Raw genomic sequence first — 24,091 nt, forward strand, 5'->3', positions numbered from 1 at the left:
TAAACTGAATGCTGTGCAGCTAATAAAATTTAAAGAAGATTAGTGACATAAGGTGCATCTTCTTTAAAGCCTGATGTCAAGGGGTGGGGTAGCAGGTGAGGGTTACTACCAACACACATGTCAAAAGGTGTGGATACAGAGAAGGGTGACGACTTGAGACCAATAATGCAATCTGCCACAATCATTGTGCTAAGTCTGTTTCCAGTATGTTTCATGATTATTACTCATTCTCAGTGGCTCAGCAGAGTCTGTATTGAATATACTGCCTCCTAGTTTTATAAACAAATAAGGTTATTTCTTCATATTTATTTTTATGGAGCATGCATTGAAAGGCATCACTGTGCTCTCTGAGTATCACCAGGGCTAGCATGTTACATGATCTTAGTTCTATCCACTTTGTACCACCTAGGAGTACACCTAGGAGTTTTGGCTATAGTAAGACAATTCATAGCTAACGGTAGTTTAAACAACAGAGAAATTCAAACGTTTTACATAACAATTCTGGTGGTCTCAGGTAAGGTATACAGGGTCAGTGCAGCCTTCGAAGATACAGGGTCTTTCTGTCATTCTGTTCTGTCTTGTCAGCCTGTGCATTTTCTGTTTTAGGTTGCTGCCTATGGTCATGTGATGACTGCTGCTGTTCTATGCATCAGAGCATCCCATGTCCACATTCAAGGCAGGAAGAAGACTAAAGGAGCTGTACCAGAAAGTACTCTCTACACATTTGTCCCTTTATGAGGAAAGAAGATCTTTTCCAGAAGTTCCCAGCTGGCTTCCTCTTCTATCTAGCTGACTGGAACTTTGTCACATGGGCACCTGTAGCTGTAGGAGAGGCCGAAATATAAGCGCAGTATCTTTTTAAATCTCTTTCATAGAAAGTGACAAGAGTGGAGGAAAGTGTTGGGATGACCATCGTGTACCAATTGACACCACCTGCCATTCTTCATTCACTGTGCTGAGAGATTATATCAGGGCTGTGTAACCCTAACTCTAGATGCTTCCAACAGGCTTTTGCATTCCCAGATACGTTGAAGAGGGGAGGGATTAATCCCTTTTCTCCTAGAAACATTGGCTTAGACCTCCTGTGGGTGTCTGAGTTAAGTAGACTTTTCCCACCACTTTGAGACTGTGTTTTTCATTTTTTGTTTGTTTGAAAATTTTTTTATTATACCAGGAACTATAGTATAATACTAACATAAGGAAATTATGTAGTTATTTTGAATAACTGAAACAGACAAGTAAATCATCCAGAACCATTGTTATTAAAAGTCAGCAGTAACCTTAGAATGTCCAGTTGTAATGGAATTTACTGGGCCTCTACGTTTGGGATGTAACTGGACTACTATTGAAGTCCCTAGAGAGCAAACACTGAAAAGAGAAACTCAGTTTGAACTAGCAGCATACACATCTACACACAAAAACCTTTTGCCTGACCCTCATTAATACAACTAAAATCCGTTTCTCTTTACCTGGGAAGAAGATTGGGTTTCTCATTTATTTCTTAGAAAAACTCTTTACAAAATGCCATCTACATGCAGTGTCTTCTTCCCTAGGGTCTCATTGAATTAAAATGACTCAGTTCCCCCAATTCAGACACAAATTTCTCTTGTCACAATATATAAATTAGGGCCAAAAAATACAACCTGAAAATTAGAGTGAATAAGAAAGCACACTCTTGCCCACATGCCAGTAGACCAAATTTTAAAAACTGGCAGCTCTCTAAAAATGTTGTCATCCATATATTATGAAGGAGAATGAAAAGGCCCAGGAAACAAGAAGATTTTTGCTAAAATTAACTTTATTTTGGCATTTGAGTTCATGGTCAAGTCTAAATTTCTATGTCTTATTTTTATGATACAAAGGAATTTGATGACTGGTGCTTAAATATATCTACTTAACATACCCATACACGTGGAAGTCCATTCCTTCTCCAATGAGGCCATTTCTACCTATGACCAAATCTTACTACACAGCAGTACCAGTCAGTGTGGTTCACTGACCACTACTGACCACTTCCAAGTTCAATCCAGTTTGTTCCTTACAACCTTAAATACCTCACTCAGTTGGTAACTGACAGATGATGCTAAGATGTTGCCACACGATAGCTGACATTTATTGAGTTTTTACTCAGTGTCAGGCATTTGTTTTTATGTGTTTTATATGTATCATCTCATTTAGTCTTCAGGACAAGGCTACAGCTATGTATTATTATTATTATTATTATTATTATTATTGATGTCTGTTTACTCAGAGAATTCATACATGGATAAAAGCTTAGTCAATAGGAAGCAAATGTTTCTAAATGCCCTCCTCCAGCTCTTTTTCTTGTCTTTAAAAATGGTTAAAAAGATGTATTCAAAACTAAAGTACGCCATCCTCACCCAAAGATGTGCCATAAGGTGTGGGCCAAAGGTAGATTGGCAATGATTGATATGTACAGGGACGGGACAGAATTTGAGGCTCTTTTAACTTTCTTTTGCTCCATTGTTGCCACCGTCCCAAAGCTCCAAACTGGGTATGGATAGATTTTGAGACTAATCTGCCTGTGTGGTAGACCACATCTACATGGTTTCATAATTTTAAGATGTAACGCTAACATGTTCTCATTTCCATTTGAAATCCAACATCTTAATACATTAGAGCAGGCCATATCATGTTTTAACAAAATTTCATATAATGACCCAGTTGAGGTAGGGCTTTGAGTGGACTGCTTATGGTAGATCTGACCGGCCCATGAAGATCCACCCCACAAGGGTGACAACCATAGCAGTTCTCTGTGATAAGTACTTTATTGGCACTTTCAGGCACTGCCCACTGCTGTCTATTAGGAAATAACATATGTTCCAAGGTAGGGCATCCAGATTCTCTTTCATTGGAATAAGAATTGGGATTCAGAAGATGGATAGGAATCTTCCATGTCTGGCTCAAACTAAGAACTTGGAAATTTAGGGGCTGTGGAGGAATGGCCCGAAGCACAGGAAAATAAAGCTAACTGAAGAAAGAAAGAAAAGAAAAAAAAAACACATGACCAGGGAGAAGCAGTGCTGAGAGACCAAACAGTATAACATGGCAGGAGAGAGAGGGTGAGGCGGGAGACAGACTGCCTTTCTGTGAGTTTGGGCAAATGTGTAATGACATTGTACAAAGTAGTTTCACTGCCTCAAAGATCCTCTGTGCTCTGCTTGTTCGCTCTTACTTCCCTGCAACCCCTGGCAACTGCTGATCTTTTTTACTGTCTTCATAGTTTCGACTTTTCCAGAATATGATATAGTTGGAATTACACAGTATGTGGCCTTTTCAGATTGGTTTCATTCACTTAAAAATATGCATTTTAGTTTCTACTCTGTCTTTCATGGCATAATCATTTCTTTTTAGCTGTGAATGCTATTCCATTGTCTGGATGGACCACAGTTTATTTATCCGTTCACCTACTGAAGGACTTTTTGGTTTCTTCCAAGGTTTGGCAAATGTGAATAAAGCTGCTATAGACATCCGTGTGCAGGTTTTTGTGTGGGCATAAGTTTTCAACTCTTTTGGATAAATACCAAAGAGAGTGATTACTGGGCCACATGATGAGAATGTTTTTACTTTTGAAAGAAACTGCCAAACTGTCTCCCAAAGAGGCTGTACCATTTTGCAGTCCCACCAGCAATGAATGAGAGTTCCTGTTGCTCCACATCCTTGCCAGCATTTGGTATTGTCAGTGTTCTGGGTTTTGGCCATTCTGATAGTGTATAGTTGTAGTATAGGTATTTCATAGTTGTTTTAATTTGCATGTCGCTGTGCTGAGAGTCTCTTCATATGCTTATTTGACATTCGTTTGTATTCTTTGGTGAGGTGTCTGTTAAGGTTTTTGGCCCATCATTTTTTAATTCAGTTGTTTTCATATTGTGGAGTTTTAAGAGTTCTGTGTGTATTTTGGATAACAGTCCTTTATCTGATGAGTCTTTAGCATTTTTCTCCCAGTCTGTGGTTTGTCTTGTCATCCTCTTGACAATGTCTTTTGCAAGACAGAACTTTTTAATTTTAATGAAGTCCAGCTTGTCAATTATTTCTTTCACGGATCTTGCTTTTGGCATTGTATCTAAAAAGTCATCGCCAAACCCATGGCCATCTAGGTTTTTCTGCTATGTTATCTTCTAGGAGTTTTATAGTTTTCTGTTTTACATTTAGGTCTTTGGTCCATTTTCAGTCCATTTTAGATATGATTACAAAAAGGCAACCCAAGGGAATCTTGCACTTATGGTATTGGAAATATCCTGCAACTTGGCTCTGGTAGTGGATACACAAACCGGTGTTTGTGATAAACTGTATAGAGTGAGCACACACACACAAGTATACATGAAACTGGGGAACTGTGAACAAGATCAGTAGATTGTATCGCTGCCCATATCACAATTGTCACATTATACTATAGTTTTACAAAATGTTGCCATTGGGGGAAATGTGCATAGTATACATAGGGTTGCTCTGTATTATTTCTTCTAACTTTATATGAATGTATAATTAGCTCAATTAAAAAGAAGTATAGGTTAAACCCACGAATGAAGCTATGTGGCCTCTAGAATCACAGACGTAGTGTTAGAGGTGAGAAAGTCCTTAACACAGCATTTCCCACATCACGTTCTCAGAAAAGTAGCCCCATATCATAGCGTATAAAAACAGGAAGTTTGTGGTCAAATAAGTAAAGGGTGCTGTATAATGTTAATTTTCTCCTGGAGACTTACTATGTTTAGGAGTATAATAAAAGTTCTGTAAATTTCTGCACATCAGTTATCCATAGTATTACCATGGTTATACTGCATTGCAGAGGTCCTCAGAATCTGAGTGGTGTAAAAAAATAAACTTCATGGTTTTGTTGGAGGTTTGCTGATCTGGGGTTGGCTTGGCTAGGGTGATGTGCTTCTTCTGCATGACTGGCATTTTCCTCTTTAACTGTGTGTTTCCCCAAATTATTTCATTGTTCTGGGTTCTGGGAATACTGGTGATCAAAGCAGACATAATCCTAACCATTGGGTTAGGAAGGTAGAGAATTAAATTATCACAGAAACAAAAATGTAAGTATGTGCTGTATAAGTGCTATACAAAGGAAATATATGGAAGACTGTAAGAGTCTATAAAATAGGGATCTGACATTGTATGAGAGAGTGAAGTTGGTGTGGGAAGGTTTTCATCAATTAAAATGACATTTCAATTGATGTCTGAAAGATGAGTAACAATTAATCAGAGGAAGCATGGTGGCAATTCTGTCCCAAGCAGTATGAAGCATATACAAAGACCCTGTGGCTCATTTATAGTCATTGTGACTGGAGTGTAAAGCAGAAGAAGAGATGTGTGATATAAAACCATAAAGGAGGACTGGGATGAATTAGATAGAGCCTTGGGGTTCATGGGGCAGATTCAGAGCTTCATTTTAAAATGCAAAGGAAGCCACTAAATTACGCTAAACAGACAAGCCACATGACTAGCTTTGTGTTCGAGAGGCTGTTTGTGAGTGCAGTGCAGAGGTGAGGAGATGAGAGGGAAGAAGGGAAAAACAGTCAATAGGCTTTTACTCTCCTTTCTCATAAGTTCTGTCAACAGCCTTTAGTGCACAGTTAGAGAAATTCTGTAGCAAGTGTAGATTTGCTGGTGTCTTGTAAACATTCCCTGTAACTATTGGACTAGAATCAAAGGCACATATTTGTAGCATTTCCAGTCTACAAATATTTAGACTGTGCCCTTAGGCTGAGGAGAGGACACACACTGGGCTTCCCCCAGGGGTGGGTTAGAAATTCTGTTCTATAGTTTTCATTTGATTTTACAGGCATGGCACAAATTTCTTCTTAAGATAAATCTATTAGGGTTGTGATTTCCTACTTAGCAGAAGTTAGAAAAATTAGATTCAACTGTGATTCCAAAGTCAGTTATTATATCCTCAAGGTTTTGGAACACATTGTAGTGCCTCGACTAATTTTCTGCTTGCTGTGAAAGTTTAGGCATCTGTCATTCATGTGGCGGAACTATTTACTGCTCCCAAGAGAACAACTGAGTATGTTTCCAGTAAGAGGGCAAGTCGAAGAGCCACTCATCTAAAAAGGCACTGGGGAGCGGGGCTAACAGAGGCACCAGGCTGAGAGGCTGCAAACAGTTCCCAGGGAAGCCGGGAGGGGACAACAGCTGGAGCAGGAGGCGGGGTAAGATGGCACATTCTAAAGGTTGGTGGTAGTGGACGGAGTGGCAGCTGAAACAGAAAATAAATAATTTCCCTCCCCTTGGCTTACGAACCACCTACTTCAGAGCGAGAGAAGCTCTTGTGGTAGCCAGCAAGTCTCAGGAATGTGGGAAAGTACAGTGGTCCCCCCCTTATCTGCGGTTTCACTTTCTGTGCTTTCAGTTACATGCGGTCAACCACGGTCCAAAAATATTAAATGAAGAATTCCAGAAAAAAACAATTCACACGTTTTACATTGCATACCATTCTGAGTAGTGTGGTGGAATCTCGCACCATCCTGCTCCATTCTGCCCAGAATGGGAGTCATCCCTCCCAGGTTTTCTGAGGAGGGGGGGGAGAGAACCCAGTTACATAACTTTTATTACTATATTATTATAATTGTTCTATTTTATTATGAGTTATTGTTGTTGATCTCTTACTGTGCCAAATTTATAAGTTAAAATTTATCAAAGGTATGTATGTACAGGAAAGAACATAATATCTATAGAGTTCAGTGATGTCCATGGTTCCAGGAATCCACTGGGGGTCTTGGAACACATCCCCTGCATATGAGGGGGCAACTACTGAGTGCTTCCATCCACCCCACCTATTCTCATTCCTGGGAAACTCAGTGAGAGCTGCAGGAGGGCAGCCTGTAGACAGAATGAGCCGAAGCGAACATGTGGGGGGCAACCCACGTGTTCTTGTCACTGTAAGCTGGCCGTAACCCTTTGCTCAGTTAGGACTCCCATCCACCAACTGCTATTGAGTGTTGGCTGCCAAGAGCTCAGAGCTGCCCCTTTCTCAGAAGATTTGTCCTTGGTTGAATGATCAGTGCCTCACCTGGGAGTTAAACCAGCTGTCCCAACATCTAGGGTCCTCCATGATGACTTCCTGGCGTGGGGATACAAAAGGCCAATCCCCTGGCCTATATGTACCTTGAGCACCTAATTCGGTAGAGCTGTTTATGCTCCAAGGCTTTCCATGGGATCAGATTGAAGCTAGTCTCCAGCCAAGCCCACCCTGTTTCCTAGTTGCCAATGTCCCTCCCCTGCTTCCATTCAGTCCTTTTCTTTTGAGAGCCATGTGCTTGCTTTCAGGCTTTGTTTCTAGGGAACCAGTTCTAAGACAGGGTTTCAGCAGTGACCAATTGTTACAGAACAGACCCGGGGGGGTGGTGAACGATATACTATTATCAAATGGACCCCCCCTTGTGCTCCAGGGGTCCCCTCCGCTCTAGGTTCACCTTGCCTGTAACCAGAGAAAGACGTCTCTCAATGCCAGAGATTGGTGAAAAGGAAAGGAATTATTTATTCAGAAAGTTATAGAGACTTAGAGTGATGACTTAACGTCTTCATTAAAATATTAAAATCCTTTAGAATGCCCACAAATGAACACAGTCCTTCCTTCTCCCTCTGCCCAGTCTGAGGTACCGTATCTCAGGAAAAGAAGTAGAAGTCTGTGGCTCAGGCAGCTCCTAGGTTCCCGGCACCATCAGCTGTGTCGCTGCTGCAATCTCCAGTTAATCCAGAACCATGTGGCACCTTCTCATGGCCCACCAGCAAGAGTCCTTTCACCCCTTTGCTTCCCAACAAGGTCTCTCCTGCTTCCTAAGCCACGTGGCAAAAGGGAGCACCCCAAAGCTGCTTGGTCCCCAATTTTCCTTCTTTTCTCTCTCATGCAGGCACTGTAACCAGAGGTAGTTGCCTCTCAGTTCCCCCCTGGATTGAGGTCACTCCCATCTCCCTGGATCAAAGCTACAGCTATTTAACATATCCATGAAACCAGTTAAAGGTTAGAGATATGTTAAATGACCATGCTAGAGGTTAGCTGCAAAACTGTTGCTGTGCAAAACAGCTCTCAATGGCCCTGCTCCATGTGTCCCTTCCCCCAGCTCAGACTTGTGGGGGTGAGGACATCCTATATACATATATATTTCTAGTATTTCCTGGATACCCTGAGTTCTGGACCCCATTACAAATCCCCATTTGGCAGCCCCGTGGCTGCACCCTGTATCACAATCAGTTACTTAAAATTTCTTTCAACAAAAAATTAACTGATTAATATAAGTCTGATAAAAATACCTGCTCAGCCCTTTAAACACTTAAACAGGTCGTTAAGAGGTACTTGCCAAAAACATATGCCATCTCATGAATACATACACCTGGACAGTTTGGCTTAGACAAAGGTGTTAAATCTCAATGCCTGGTTTTTTGGGAAGTTTATGTTAAACCCCAGATGCTAAACTGCAGTTCCATAGGGAATTTACTATAAAGCGGGGGTCAGCAAATTGTGGCCCAAGGAGCAAATCTGGCCTGAAGCCCAGTTTTATATAAGCCACAAGCTAAGAATGGTCTTATATTTTAATGGTTCAAAAAGTTAAAAGTTGAATTGTGACATGTGACAATCATCTGTAACTCAAATTTTAGTGTCTAGAAGTACAGTTTTATTAGCACCCAGGCATACCCATTGGTTTACACATTGTGGCTGCTTTGCCAGTAAAACAGCGGAGTGGAGGATTCGCAACAGAGACTGTGTGGTGCACAAAGCCTGAAGTGTTTACTACCTGCCTTTACAGAGAAAGTTTGCTGACTCGTGCTATAGAGGAATTAGGGGCTTGAGTCCTGATCTGTTTGATCAGGTGTTACAGGGTATTTTTCTGGGTAACGAGTTTGAACTGGGCAGAGTGGAAGGAAGGGAATAATTATGTATGTGGCCGATAGGGTGGGGAGTGGTAAATCAGAGGTAAAAACTCAGTGAGAAAAGGGGCACTGCAGCCTTGAAAGACTCACAATTTTTGTCACTAAGAAGAAGGAAGAGCTGACTTGCAGCGCAAGAGACTTGGAGAGATGGGGATAATGGAGTGGGACGGTAAGGAGCTCACAGAGCTGAAATAAGTGAAAATCAGTTACTGCATTTCCATAGTGTGGGAGCCCCAGGAACTCCACTGAAGCAGCCAAAATGGATTGAATTCCAGCTGGGGGCAAGGCTTGCTATTGATCGCACACCCATCCAGCAATCCTGCATCTTAGCAGGAGTTATTACTCTCTAAGAAATCCTGCCTGGAAGAGGGCTTCCATCACTTCCCTGTTAACTCCAGAAAGCATTCCAGGCAGGATGAGGTCAGCAGGATGGACTCTGCAGCACCAGCAAAGGAGGGAAGAATACGTGAAGTCGAGGGGGTGCCTATTCCAATTCAACTCACATTTGATAGAGAGCATGGTTTCTGCATAGAGTAGCGCCCTTTATCTGAGGGTTCCTTCCCGTCATTTCAGTTACCCACAGCCTGAAAATGTTAAATGGAAAATTCCAGAAATAAACAATTCATAGGTTTTTAAATTGCATGCATTTTTTGAGTAGCATGATAAAAATCTCACGTCATCCCACTCTGCCCTGCCTGAGATGTGAATCATCCTTTTGTCCGGTGTATTCAGGCTGTGTGTCCAGAACAATAAGACATGTCGTGAGAGACTGGCTACATTCACATCAATTTTATTACAGTATATTGTTATGTTTCTATTTCATTAGTTGTTGTTGTTAATCTCTCACTGTACCTAATCTATAAATTAAACTTTATCACATGTACATACGTATAGGAAAAAACAGTCTATACAGGGTTTGTTACTATTTGTGATTTCAGGCACCCATTGCGGGTCTTGGAATGTCTCCCCTCCAGATTAGAGGGGGTTGCTGTATATGTTACCAGTCAACTATGAGCCCCAATTTATGGATGAAGAAACTAAGACCTCAACAGTTTTAAAATATTTTTACAGTATCACAATGCTAGTAAGTGAAAGTAACTGAAAGTAGCAGTGTTGGCCAGTTAGACGGGCATCGTGGGGTGAGAAGGGGATGAAGGAGGCGGTGGAGGAGTTCCACTGCACATAGGGACCCTGGTGGCCACCCCTGGATCTAGGCCTGGAACTCTGTAGATGTAGACCATCTAGCAGAGTGGGACTGGGACCAGGGGCGAGATATTAAAGAGGTTGTAAATGATGAAAACAACCCAAGCTCTAATTGCGGGTGAAGGTAGATTGTTCCCTAGAATGTAGTGTGTTTTCCTGAAAGGAAAGGCTGCCACCACAGCGATTAAAAGCATGCAGCTTGGAACCAGACCGCCTGCCTAGTAGCGATGTGAACTTGGGCATGTCGCCTAACCTCTCTACCTCAGCAAAACGGAGCCAACAATACCTCCCCCATAGGGTTGCTATGAAGATTAAAAGGAGTGAATATGTGTGAAATGTAAATATGCCTTTATTAAATACAGTAGATAATGGAGATCATTAGCAGTGTGCTTATAAACATTAAACAACCAGTTCTCTGGGGAAAAATGTTTAAAAAGTTCTGATTTGTAGCATTTGATGATTCCCATGGTATACATACTCCCACAGTGGCAGGTTTCAAGCTACTGACACAGCATCATGGAATACAAAATTGGAAAGAGATGAGTACAGAGGCCCACCTTTATATGGTATTTCTACCATACAAATATAACAGATGTCTTCAATCTCAAGGGCATGATCATATACAATAGTCCCCCTGATCTATGGGGGACACTCAGTGGAGGCCTGAAACCATGAATAGTACTGGACCCTATAGACTATGTGTTTTCCTATATATATATACTTACAATAAAGTAATTTATAAATTAAGCACAGTAAAAATTAATTATGAATAATAATAAAATAGGACAATAATAACAGTAAAATAAAGGTTCCTTGAACACAAGCACTGAAATACCATTACAGTCCATGTGATAACTGAGATGGCTACTAGGTGACTTAACAGGTGGAGTGGGTACAGTGTGGAGACCCTGGACAAAGGGATGATTTGTGTCCTGGTGGTGACAGAATAGGATAGTGCAAGATTTAATCATCCTACTCAGAATGATGTGCAGTTTAAAACTTATGAATTGCTTATTTCTAACATTTTAAAAATATTTTTATTATTGTTCAACCACAGTTGTCTCCATTTTCGTGTGCCTCTCACCCCACCCACCCCCACCTCCCACACTCCATCCTATCCCCTTTGGCTTTGTCCATGGGTCCTTTATAGATGTTCCTGAAAACCCTCCCCCCTCTCCCGATTAACCCTCCCACTGCCCCTCTGGTTATGGTCAGTTCATTCTTTATTTCCATGTCTCTGGTTCTATTTTGCTCACTTGTTTGTTTTGTTGATTAGGTTCTACTTCTAGGTGAGATCATATTGTATTTGTCTTTCACCGCCTGGCTTATTTCACTTAGCGTAATGCTCTCCAGCTCCATCCATACTGTTGCAAAGGGTAGGAGTTCCTTCTTTCTTTCTGCTGCCTGGTATTCCATAGTGTATTTAGTATTTTCAGACCACAGTTGACCATGGGTAACTGAATCTATGGAAAGCAAACCTGTGGATAAGGGGGACGTACTGTAACACAATAAAATAATTAGAAAGTGATGAGTTTTGAGTATTAGCTTTGTTTTAAAAATAATTTAATTGTAAGTTTACATAATTTAATTTTGAATATAGGCTATTCAATCCTAACATTGTAACTATTGGCCTTCATGAGTGGATACAAGGCAGATTCAGCATTCCTGTACAGAAGAATGGCACAAGTTTAGAGACTCTGGTCTTCATGGCAAAGAGAGATCTGTGGGATGAGTTGCTCAGTGGATAAGCCAAACCTCTGTGCTTCAGTGGACATGAAATTGCTTAAAATGTGGGGATACAGGTGACTGCCTCATTATAGGTGGACCTCTCCTGGTGGCAACAGGAGCTGATGCCAGCTCACCACTGTCAACTCTGGAAACCACCCCAGCTCATGCATCTGCTCTTACAGCTTTCCCTTGAAAGAGGGTGGATTTCTGGAAGCCTTTTCTGTATTGCAGACCACAGAGGAGCCATAGCTGTATTATGTTGGCAGTGCATCTGAACACAATGAGGGCTTAAGTGTGGGAATTTAGGTAGTGCTTTATCAACACTGCCATAATTCAAATGTATAATGATGGAAAAACAAAGTGTGTTGTCATCTCTTTTCCTTCTGTCCCTCCTTGACGGTTATTGGGATGTTGGATCATTGTCTAGAAGAGGATGGTACAAAATGTGTTGGAGCTGTCCTTGATGATTGCTGGGGGGAAGGGGTGGGAGGAGGTGGAGGAGGGTAAAGAAAGGGATAAATGGTGATGGAAGGAGACTTGACTTGGGGTGGTGAATACACAGTACACTTACAGATGAGGTCTTATAGAATTGTACACCTGAAACCTGTATAATTTTATTAACCAATGTCACCCCAGTAAGTTCAATAAAAAGGAAAAAATAAAAACATGACAAAAATGGGCAATGGGTTTGATTAGACATTTTTCCTTAGAGGATGTGCAAATGGTCACCAAGCACATGAAGAGAAGCTCAATATCAGAAGTCATTAGAGAAGTGGAAATCAAAACCACAATTAGATTCCACTTCACACCAACTATTATTAAAAAAAGTCATAATAACAGGTGATGCATTGGATGTGGAAAAATTAAAACCTTTATGCACTGCTAGTGGGACTGAAAAATGGGGCAGCCTCTATAAAAGCAGTATGGTAGTTCATAAACATTGAAACATAGGGTTACCATTTCACTCAGATATTCCACTGCTACATATACACCCAAGAGGAATGAAAATGCATCCACACAAAAATTTGTGCATAATTTTTCCATAGCAGTGTTATTCATGATAGCCAAGAAGTGGAAACTATCCAAATGTCTATCAACTAGTGAATAGACAAAATGTGACACATCCATATGATAGAATATTATTTGACCACAAAAAGAAGTTAAATAGTGATTTATGCTAAACCATGGATGAACCTCGAAAACAATATGCTCAGTAAAGAAGCCACTCATAAAAGATAATATATTATATGATTCCATTTGTACAAAATGTTGAGAATAAGCAAATCTATAGAGGCAGAAAGTAGTTACTGGTAACAAGGCTGAAGAGGATGTGGGGATTGGAATTGGAAGGTAATAATTAAAAGGCATAGGGTTTCTTTTTGGAGTAATGAAAATATTCTAAAAGTGTGGCAATGATGGCAGAAATCTGTAAATATACTAAAACTATTGAATTGTATACTTAAAACAACAGGGTGACTTGTATGGTATGTGAGTCATATCTAAATAAAGCTGTTAAAAAAGAAGTGTAAAGCCCTGGCTGGTGTGGCTCAGTGGGCTGAGCACTGGCCTGCAAAGCAAAGGGTCGCTGGTTTGATTCCCAGTCAGAGCAAATGCCTGGGTTGCAGGCCAGGTCCCCAGTAGAGGGTGTGTGAGAGGCAAGCACACATTGATGTTTCTTTCCCTGTCTTTCTCCTTCCCTTCCCCTCTCTCTAAAAATAAATAAGTAAAATCTTTATAAAAAAAAGAAAAAAGAAGTGTAAATAGCTACCAATATGAAATAGTACAATTTCTGAAATAAACTAATAGTTTATGTCACCAACCATGAAGTATAGAATGGAATTATATATTTATGAAATAGTTTATTTGATATTCCATAAAGATTTCAGTGTCTCTATCTACTTTGCCCTTCCCTCTCCATTTTGTTTCTCATTAAAATGTTGTTCTGTATCATGGAAACTTCTCCTTATATGAAAAATTATAGTAATTAGTAATAATAATAAATCATAGATGACAAAAATGTACTGAATTGGGAGTTATTTCTCAATTTTCATGTATATAGTGTGTTAGGCATTTCAGATTATGTAAGGATGATTGATATGACTTATTAACAGAATAATCCATATGACACAATCAATATGTATTAGATTTGGTAATCTTTTACAGGCATGCCTAATTAGCATTTTCTACTGACATTTCTTAATAAAAATAGAGCCTCCTAGCATTCCGAGGTTTGCATTAATTTGTAACACATGATGGCACAAAAGACAGAAAATTTTATTTTAAGTCTTCATTAATGGCCTGGAAGAGAAAATAAACAGCAGGCTCATTAAGTTCTCCACTGATGCCCAATTAGAAAGTTTTCCCACACTGGGAAGGCCAATAAAGTTACATAAATGGATCTAGAGAGTTTGAGTCGATTTGGACATGAATCAGACTATGGGGATTTAACCTGTTCAATGATAAGGTAATCCATTTGGAGGAAATAAAATAACTGTGACAACTATATTCTTGGTAAGTAGTGTGGCCAAAGCTAGATAGAATTAAAGGCTAAATATAAGTAAAGCAAACATTCAATGTCGTACAAAGAGCCTATGGTCAGGCCATATTGGACAGATGATCACAACATATGAATTGAAATGACAGAAATTGAATACACTTTTATCAAAATCCTACTCGGGTAGTAATTAAGAACTTGAGATCTGGAGTCAGATAGCTGGAGTCTTAATCTTGTTGCTGGCATTTACTGATAGTCCAAGTTAATTTACTTCTCTATACTTTATTTCCCTCAGGTGTTAACCATAGACAACAATGTCTTTTCTCAGAGGAATAAAGAATAAAATCTTAGCTGGGGAGCTTAGCACAGGGTCTGACACTGAGGGACTGATCCATATCAGCTTTTTAAATTATTATTATTTTTATTACTATTTCAACAGCCTCCTAAGGGTTTCTCCTGACTCCCGTCAATACTTTGCCACTGAATGATCATTCTACTAAATAAATGTGAAGCTATTATACTTTGACTTAAAACATTCTGCTGGCTGCATGAAGCGTATGCACCAAAGTTCAAATCATTTGAATGGCCCATAAGGCTCCTCAAGCTCCAACCTCGATCCCCTTATCTGTCTTTATCTCCAGCTATTTCCCCTTATGCATTCTACCCTTCCGTCAACCCAAGCTTTTATTTCTCTTGAAATCCCACATCTTTATGTGAACTATTCCTTTTTCCTGAAATGGGAGGAAACAAACCTTCTTCTTGTCAAGAATTGTGAAGCGTCTGTGATTTTTACTGTACCAGCAACTTGACAAGTTAGCATTGATTTCATGGATGCAGTCAGAAGACATGAAATCCCAGAGTCAGAGACAAGAGATTTTTATTACTCTTAGCACAGCAAGAAGCATGGGTGTCAGGTTTTTGCCAATATCCTTTGCCTGTCAAGTCCCACAAACATGGCATGGAGTGTCCCAGGTGGATACTGCACACACAGTGGGCTTGTGTCACAGCTGAGGGCCCCAGTCTTCGGAAACTAAAATATTTTATAATGGGGTGCAAGCGAGCCTATCTGAGCTTTGTCCCAGATGGATACATTATCTTTATTATATTGGACAGCAAACACTCCTGCCACCTCTTCTAGAGAGAGGCAATCTCTATTTTCCAAGGCTATGAACACATTCTTGCCCAATATTACAACTTACAAACCAAACAATAGCAACCTGTTTTCATTTAAAATTTTGATATTTTTTCATCATGGATTTTTTGCAATAATTTTTATCTTTAAAAATACTGCACTTAAAATTTATTGTGATGAATGAGTTTTTTAAAATCCTTTTGAATTTTGTGTCTGAGGCAGTACCTCACTCACCTCACTCTAATCCCAGCCCTGCAAAAAAAAATCCAATTCATAATATCTATCTATTATCCACATATGCAATATATAATTTATATGTCTGTGTATATACTTTTGTATATATCTTTCTTTTTTTAAAAAAAGATTTTATTTATTTTTAGGGAGAGAAGGGAGGGAGGGAGAGAGAGAGAGAGAGAGAGAGAGAGAGAGAGAGAAACATCAATGTGCGGTTGCTGGGGGTTATGGCCTGCAACCCAGGAATGTACCCTGGCTGGGAATCGAACCTGGGACACTTTGGTTCCCAGCCCGCGCTCAATCCACTGAGCTACGCCAGCCAGGGCATATATCTTTCTTTATAGAAATATTGATAGAGATACACGAAAACTTTTCTTCAGTGACACCAAAGGAATTTATTATGTAAGCTATTCTGTACCCTACTTTTTCACTTAATAATATTTACTCCACCTTTCACATAAGCACACAAATCTACTTTATTCTGTTAAAGCTCCATAAAACTCCACAGGATTGATACACTGTATTTTCTTGAATCAACATCCTATTGATGGACTTTGAAGTATTTCCAGTTCTTTGTCATTCAAAGAGATGATGTCAGAAATATCCTTGTACCTACTTAAGGAGAAGTGAATGCATAGGATGATTTCAGAACGATGAAATTGCCAGACTAAAGAGTGCATAATTCTACATGTGATGCATATTACCAAGCTGCTGCCCAGAAACGCTTTACACTCCTGGTAACAAAGTACGAAAATGCACATTTCTTCCACAACCTCAAAACACTGGGCATTAACAAATCTATAAATCTTTTGCTGACTTAGTACATGAAAAATACTACTATCTTTTCATCTGCATGTTTTCAATTGTAATTGGATTTCAGCATGCTTTCCCAAGTTTATTGTCTATATATAACTTGTTTTCTGGAAACTGCCTGTGCATATACCTTTTCCGTTTGATATTGTTTATTCTACTTTTTAAAAAATTAATTAGAATTGGCCCTTTGAATTCAATGCCACAATATAAATTATGCATACATTTTTTCCCAGTTGGCTGTTTTTAAAATTCTTTCTGTTGGTAATTTTCCCATACAGAAGTTTTTTTTAATAGTCAAATTTAACAATCTTTTATGGAGTCTGAATTTTGTAACTTTCTTTTAAACTCCATAAGTTTTTAAATAATGTATTAAAAAATACATTATTGTTATCCTTAAGCAATCAATTTTAAAAACCAATTCAATTTTTTTCTGATAAATACTAAACAATTATTTTATTTTTCACCCAGTCTATGTCTTGCCTATGCATTCTTTTTAAAAATGTTTTATTAAATTCATTACAGTGATGGTGGTTCATAAAATTATACAGGCATCAAGTGTATACTTCTATGATATGTAATGTGTATATTGCATTGTGTGCCTACTACCCAAAGGTAAATCATCTTTTGTCACCATGTATTTGGCCCCCTATACCCTCTACCAGCCCCCCCACCTCCCTTTCCCTCGGGCAGCTCTCATGCTGTTGTCCTTAGTAATGGTCTAGCCCAGATCTGTTTAATAGAAATATAATGCTAGCCACATACAGAATTTAAAATGTTCTCATTAAAATTGTAAAAAATAATTGAAATTAATTTTAATAAGAAAAACAAAAAATCAAAACTAATTAAAAATAAAGTTTTATAAACTAAAAATGTTAAAATAATACTATACTCCCCACTCCTGCCCTGTAGCCTCAAGGGTAACTGTTGTTAATTGTCCCCTAGTTTGTAGATTAGGAATAATCACATATCTATATAGCAGGACACATGCACACACACAAATACATATATGTAGAGATATTTAACACACAGTATGTACTTCTTTAATTTTCTTCTTCCCATTCAATTTTTACTAATTTTGTTCTCCCAATTCTCTCAGACAAATTATTTCACCTTTTGGCCAAGAATTTCCTCATTTTTGGTCATGTCTGAAATCTCATCCAGTCTTGTGATTTTTCCCTTTATTCCACCTTATGTGAAGACAACCCCAATTACCTGGTTTATATTTTCTGTTGTTTGGTCTATGAAATTAATGCAACTTCTAAAAGATCTCTTCTTAGTCCATGATTTGCAACTTTTATCTCTATCAGCTTCCTGTATTTCTTCTACACCTAATGAATAGTGTGAGTTAGCAAAAATCTACACCTCCTCCATCTAGAAACTTCTCTTCACTTTTCTGTGGGGGCATAGATAGGAGTTAAGTCAGTTGAGTATTTGTCTAATCTATGGGTATATTGTTTCTATATTTTGAGGTAACCATTATTTATCTAGAAATATTTTTAGAATTCACCAGGAGGTGATTCTAGTCACAACATGTCAAAAGCCATTGAGATTTCTGAGGACAAATGTTTTAATGACTAACTTGGTCCTTTCAACCTTCATGAAAATGTCAGTCATCACACTGATGCAGTGAGGGTGGGGGTGGAAGCAGCCGGAAATGGAATGTGACTGTAATGGAATTGCTACACAAAAAATGGACCGACCCTTCTTCCCTCCCTTCCTTCTTTCCACAGTTCCACATAGGATTACAAAGACCTAAAAAACATTATGGAACTGTGAGACCAGTTGAAGTTGTCTCACAAATCTGTACAAGTACTCCATAGTGCAACATCACAATTGATTTTGAGGACGAATTTAAATATGTATGAGCTGACCAGTCTCATATTCACTTATTCACAGGCTGAATGACACGTATCACCAAGTGAATATTAAAGAATGTTTAATTAATTATATATATGAATTTATATTTATATATCCATCCATCCAGAGGGAACAGAACAAGGAAAATAGAAACAGCTAATTAAATATCTTGGTGAATGGGCAGGTAGCTGACACTTGTTTGCAAACTTGGTGTACTGCATAAATTAGATTGAGATTTGGGAAGGATAAAATCCCCAATGCTTAAGAGTCTAATTTTTCTCCTTGGAGATAAACTTATAGATATATACCATTGTTGGAAAATAAACACAGCTTACTTTCTAAAAGAAATGTGCATGATAACTTTTTGCCTGGCTTCTACTCAATAGGTTTCTTAAGAACTAAGTCTTTACTGTTGGCAATAGCATTATGAAGTCAAATGACTCAGAGGTTTGTAAAGAGCTTTAACCTACTGCTACAAGGGGTATCTGAACTTTCTCCAGCCTACCTGACAATCATTGTAAATTTATCTCTGCCTAGTGGTGCTTTCATTTATTATTTCTGACTCACAGGCTTGAAGCTGCAGGGGGTATCAGAACTTCCCTTTAGTATCTACTAAACCTAAACAAATGCCTGTCTTATGACCCAGCAATTCTACGCTCCCAGGCGTACACCCAAGACAAATGAGTGCTTGTGCCCATCAAAAAAATCATGGCTGAGGAAGTTCATAGCAACTTCATTCATAATAGCACCAACTTGGAAACAACACAAATGTCCACCCAGAGTATAATGGAAAATAAATTGTAGTGTATTTCTAGAACAGAATACTCCACAGCAATGAAAAAGAAAGAACTGCTGATATATACTGCAATGTGGAGAACTCTCCCACACAATATGCTGAATGAAAGAAGCCAGCAATAGGGTGCATGCTGTACATGATATTAAAGAAGAGGTCAGGACAAGAATGGCGATGGAAGTCAGAATAGTGTTAGCGCTCTGGGGTGTGGGGCGCGAGGGGTCTATTGACAGGGAGGGGCATGGAGGAGTTCCCTGGGGTGCTGGAAGTGTTCTAGATCTTGATCTGGGTGCTGGTCACACAGTATATCCATTGATAAAACTCTTTTGAACGGTCCATTTTTGTCCACTTTACACAGCTTACTGTGTGTGTTACACCTCAGTAAAGAGCAATAAATAAATATGCCCCACAATAAAATTTTACAAGGAAACCTTTTTTCTCACTACCAAGTACTTGCCCAGAGAGAGACCATCGATATCAGTAAATCTCACAAATTTAACATGGGACCTGTATGAAGCTCTAGGTAGATTTCCACGAGTAGAACTTAACAGAGGTGATTGTACGCAGGGCTGCCAGCACCCCCCCCCCACTTTTTAATGTATATCCCTTACCCTCTTTGGCCTTCTTGATCATTTGAAGAGCTATGCCATATGAAAAGCGGTGTTACAACATGGGGACAGGAAAAACATGAGTTTCATTACCTTAGGTTCTGAGGGGACTTGAAGCACAGACCAAAAATAGTGATAAGACAGAACTAGGTTTCCTGCCAAGCAGACTAAATGAACATTCGCCAGGTAAGGGAGAGTGCAGGAGTTGGAGGGAAAGCAAAGAGCAAGAAGATGTGGGTCCTTGGGAAATGGGGGTCCTGGCCTCTCCATGGAACTCCCAGGTAGGGTAGTAAGATGCAAAGGAGATTTTTCCTTGCTCCCCAGGCTCTTTTTGTGAATACTTTACTGATTCCAAATTTCCCTTTCCTTCTTGATTCTGGGTGTTCCCAATACTCAATCTTGAGTATTCTGTTTTCTTTCTCTGGAATTTATTGGACCAAAAACATAAGTTTATCCAGCTATCTATCTATCTATTTTAAAGATTTTATTTATTTATTTTTAGAGAGGGAAGGGAGGGAGAAAGAGAGAGAGAGAGAGAGAGAGAGAGAGAGAGAAACATCAATGTGTGGTTGCTGGGAGCCGTGGCCCGCAACCCAGGCATGTACCCTGACTGGGAATCGAACCTGCGATGCTTTGGTGCGCAGCCCGTGCTCAATCCACTGAGCTACACCAGCCAGGGCTAAGTTTATCTATTTAAATAGTATCACGAATGAACAAAGTAACTTTGATATCTATACTCACATTCTTTTCCTGAAATACAATTTTAAAAAACAATTCAAAATACTACCTACTAAGGATTTTAACACCAAGGATTATCAAACATAAGTATTCCTTTAAAATTTATGACTGATTGCTACTAATACCACAAAATATATATATACACATATATAGCTTTTAGTAAAAAAGCATATTAAAAATAGAGATTGGGTAAAATAAAAAACAATTCCTAATAGTAGATATTTTGGTACTGGAAAGTAAAACAATTTTTGGCTCACCTACCTGAGACAGTTGGGAGTGTGATTTATTCATATTTGTTGTGATAAATGTTCTGTGTGTTCCATTTGCCCTGGGATTGACTCAACAGCTTGTTTACAGCATTTTTGTCTTTTGATTTTGGCACCATAAATAGATAAAACTACAGACATGGATAGAGTTTGGTCTTCAGAGAAAGCCTGATTATGGAGCATAACATTTATTGATCACCCTGCCTGAAATGCTTTGGGTTTCAGAGTACATAAGTGGTCCAGCAAACTCAGGACAATTAACTGTAGATGTGAGAATTTTCCAGTGGACAAATTAATGCTGAAATGGGATACATGGTTAAGCGGTGACCTAAAAGTTACCATTTTCTTGGTCATATGTTGACTTTTTAAATGTTATATTTTTTATTTCATTGAGATAATGAGTGTTGGAATACAAAGCTTTATATTGATCTTCTTTCTGAAAGACAGCATTATTGAAACACACATATAAATCAAATTGTTCTTGCAGCTCTCAGGCATAGATATATCTTCCACTGAAAGTGAGCCAAATTGAGAGTGTCGCTGCATTTGTGAAATGCACCACACATTTGAGATTTGGTACTTCACACATCGTCAAAAGGTTGTCAGCAAATCGGGAGACACAGAAATTTAGAGATGGGATGTAGCATTTCTGAGTCCCTGTCAGATTTGTCAAGGCTTTGTTTCCTAGACTTTGTAGGAAGAAAAGCTTAGCAGTGAGTGGGAGAAATCTTCGCATTTAAGGGGTATAGCAGTGTTTTCTAGTCGTACAGTTAATAGCCAGGTTGTGTTTATATTGTTCAAAGTGTCTCTGTGTGTACATCACAATATTTAAGTCTTTCAAATCAAAGACAGTATGCTGTCACTGTTGTTTGCTTCTCCATGAAGTGTATTGAAAAGTAGTTGGAAATTTGTAACCCAACACATACACTTGGAGTTTATATTTTTGATTTGCCTCGTTCTACTCAAGCCCTATCCATTAACATGAATTCTTTTGTTGCTGTGGCAGGGAAGAGTCACTGCCAAGACTGTTGGAAACCTTCCGGAGTTTAATTATACATATGTGAACTAGTAGCTTTTCTTTCTCACCACCTTTTCTAAAATGAGAGGAGTTAAGAGGCGTAAGTGTCCGTCATGTTTTCCTTTTTTCAACTGTTGACGTTCAGAGAAGGGAACACCTGTTTATTTAGGCACTGTTTCCAGCCTACCTGACAATCATCGCAAATTTATTTCTGCTGAGTGATGCTTTCATTTGTATTATTTCTGATTCAGAGTCTTGAAACCATAGAGTTACTGGCCCTCCCTCTTGCCTACTGGGCAATCCCAGCATTTGCCATGGCCCAAACTACAAGACAGCCATTTGACAGGAAGACTGGGGTTTCGCTGAGGATCCTGTGGCCACATCTCAGTAATGCTGACTTGACTTCTGTAGGAGATGGTGGTATCTGATTTTTCATTGCCTACCATGACACTAATGTTCACTGTATAATCTCTACCTTTGAGTATGTAGACTGTCAATAGGAGGGTTTTGAGGTACCAGAACCATGAGGGCCTCTTGCTGCTTCTCTGCTGCTTCCAATAGTCTCCTGTGCACCCCTTTCATATCCTTACAACAGGGAAGGAATTACACTCTTATGGGATTCCCACTTTTATTTCCTGTTTGAGACAGGGTCATGTATAGAAAAGGACCTGGTCTTTGGAATCACCACAGTCAAAGCCTGGGCTCTGCTTTTTGATCTTTAATGAGTTAGCTTGATTTTTCTAAATATCAACTTCTTCTTCTAAAATAAACAGAATGACACCTACCTCACAGGAGGTTGCTGCCATAAATTACTAAAACATGTAAAATGCTAATAATCACGGTAGATGCTCAGCCAAGGTTGATTCTAATTTTGGTTCCTCTCCATACAAGCCTGGCACCTCTCACTCTCTTTACTATAGTAATTCAACAAATATTAGCGGAACCTCTATTACAGAATTCACTCTGTGGAAAGTCATGGGGAGAATGCAAAGATGAATAAGGCAGTCCTGTTCACAGGAAACACATTCTAGCATGTTGTTTCTGACCTTTGGCTGCATCTCAGAATCATGAGAGGAACTGTAAAGAATGCCAGTGTCCAGGCCATGCCCTGGGTCAGTTCCATCAGAATCGCTGGGACTGGCGCTTCTAGCAAGTATTGCTTTAAAGCACCTAGGTAATTTCAATGTGCATCCAACTTGAAAGTCACTGCTCTAGAGGTAAGTCAGATGTGAAACCAAGAGTTATAAAATCCAATTCTGTTTGATACAGAGGATTCAGAGCCAGTGGGATGGATAGGGCTCAATCACAAAGTGTCTTATATACCACCTTATGAAACTTGGCTTTTATCTTAAAGATAATGGAAAGCCAATGAGAGAATGATCTCATTAAGTTCTAAAATGATTCCTCTGGTATATATGTGAAGGATGTTTTGCAGATGCTGTCTCACCTATATACCTTGGAATTTACCATTGTAGACCCAACCAACCGCCTGACAGTCTTCTCTGACTGATGAAACCCTATTCTTTTTCTGCTCCTGTGCACAGCAGACTAGACGTAGAAGTATGGGAGAATGGGACAACTCACATTTCCACTGCTGAAACAGCACTGATGACGCAGAGGTTGGCATATAAATACCCTAGCTCTCATACCCCTTCAGTGGGATAACTCTGAGGTATGTCGTCTGTACTATCTTCTAGAGTAGCAGGACTGAGCTGTGCTTGCCCACAGTGCTAAGCTTGCTTAATAATGTACCTTTATTTGGCTTCTTTCTCTCCCCTGTCTCCCTTCTTTACTTCTCCATTGCAGGGTTTCTCAATGTGGGCGTTATTGACATTTGAAGCTGGCTAATACTTTGTTGTTGTTGTAGTTACTGTTGTTGTTGAGGGACTGTCCTGTGTATTGTAGGAGGTTTAGCAACACCCCAGATCTCAATACAGTAGACTCCAGTAGCAGCAGCCCCCTCCAAAAAACTGTGACAACCAAAAATATCTTCAGATATTGTCAAATATCCCTAGGAGACTAAATTGCCAGCCTCTATGGGTTAAAACTACTGCCCTACTGATGTTTCCTGGGCTCACCTCCTGAATAAACTACTGGCCTTTAAATCCTTGTCTCTGGCTCTGCTTCTGGGGAACCTAAAGTAAGACAGAGCAGTTGAAGAGGGCACAGCAGGGCTATAGAGACCAATTATGATCAGTCTAAAACAAAGAAGATAATCAGAACCTCAGATGAGGCTGAGGTGATAGGACGAGATGGATATGAAATACCAAGAGATACCCCAATTGATGGAACTTGGAGCCTCAGTGTATGAG

The sequence above is a fragment of the Phyllostomus hastatus genome, unplaced genomic scaffold, assembly GCF_019186645.2.
Source record: "Phyllostomus hastatus isolate PE091 unplaced genomic scaffold, TTU_PhHast_1.1 phas_scaffold_12, whole genome shotgun sequence".
Lineage (NCBI taxonomy): Eukaryota > Metazoa > Chordata > Mammalia > Chiroptera > Phyllostomidae > Phyllostomus > Phyllostomus hastatus.